This window comes from Chrysochloris asiatica, unplaced genomic scaffold, assembly GCF_000296735.1.
Source record: "Chrysochloris asiatica unplaced genomic scaffold, ChrAsi1.0 scaffold00109, whole genome shotgun sequence".
NCBI lineage: Eukaryota > Metazoa > Chordata > Mammalia > Afrosoricida > Chrysochloridae > Chrysochloris > Chrysochloris asiatica.
In genome coordinates, this window is record NW_006408627.1 from 10,217,051 (window position 1) to 10,218,715 (window position 1,665).

Sequence of the window (1,665 nt, forward strand, 5' to 3'; positions counted from 1 at the left end):
TATTACCTTTAGTAAAACTTTACTTGCATAGGATATCAAATATATTATCTGATAATTTCCACATTCCATTGGGAGAGAGATGCAAATGAAAACAACAATGAGATATCATCTCACACCAGCAATAACAGTGAAGTTAAAAAAATGCAGAGGCTAATAAATGCTGGTAAGGATGTGGAGAAACTGGGATCGTTCTACATTGCTGGTGGGAATACAATATGGTCCAACCATTCTGGAAAACAATATGGGCTTCCTCAGAAAGTTGGAAATAGAAAGACCATATTATTCATCAATTATTCTACTTGGGATATATCTACAAGAAATATGAGCCATAAGATGAGTAGATATATGCACACCAATGTTCATAGCAGCACTATTCACAATAGCAAAAAGATGGAGCCATCCTAAGTGCCCGTTAATGGAAGAATGGATACACAAACTTTGGTACAAACACAAAATGGAATATTATGATACCTTGAAGAATAACAAAGATGCTGCAAGCCACCACACAACATGGATGAACCTGAAGGATATTATCCTGATTGAAATTAGTCAGTCACAAAAGGAGAAATATTGCATAAGACCATTGAAAAGCTTAAGAAAAGATACACATTCTAAAATGAAGAAAAAAAAAGTCTTTGTTGGTTTTTGGAGTGGGGGGTTTGGGGAAAGTGGAGGGAGGTGACGGTAGACCACAGTGTAGTGGCAGACACATCATAGTTTGGGTGTTGGGTAGGTCAGTACACAAGAACAGGGAAGTGATGGAAGAACAAGCTAGATAAGGGCACACTGAGACAGGTATGCATGGGCTAAATGGTACAGAGGTAATAAGTGATGCATGATCAAGCTTGGAACCAAGGCATATTTTGAAGAGGGGAAATAATACTAAGATGCTTCACTGTCTTATGAATATTGTTTTCCCATGTCTACTCTTGTAACTAAGACACCTGAGTGGGATAGAAAGGAATGTCAGGAAACATGATTACCAAAAGCCCGTAAGCCCGTCTTCAGCCTATAACTGACTGGAATACCTGAAAGGGGTTCTACAACTTGCCCAGTGAAATAGGCCTCTTGCAGAGCCTTTGCAGTGTATAGAACCTTAGGTGGAATCCTGAATCCTATCCAGAACCTCTTGAAGTGGGACATTCCCCCTAGAAAGGATAAGCAGATCAGCCTGGAAAAACTAGAGAGACAGAAGATACATCTTCAAAGAAAAAATTATCAGGAAAAATCCAAAACAAAAATGGCAGCATGACTGGCTACTACAAGAATAAGCAAGTTGTTAACTGGAAGCCATCAAGGCAAGCAATCAAGTTTCTTCAAGACAAATCCCCCTCTAAGACTGAAACTCAAAGGGAACACATAAGCAAGCATGTACGTTTACTGGTGACCACATTGGTCTATTGGTGAATGAAAGAGGGGGAAAGGTAGCAATGAAGAAATGGGCTGAGTTCAACCACATTCCATAGCCTCCTGTTGTGATGTGAGAGAAAAGAGGAAACGCTGGTTGGTCCAAAGTGTGGTGAGACCTGGGGACATCTGAGCCCATGGATATAGACATTGCCACAGGGGTTAGAGCTGAGAGTGAAACATCCAGCTGATGTGAAATGAGAGGAGGTGCACAAGAACACCCAAACTTGCAGATAGTACCCACTTGACCTAGCCTTG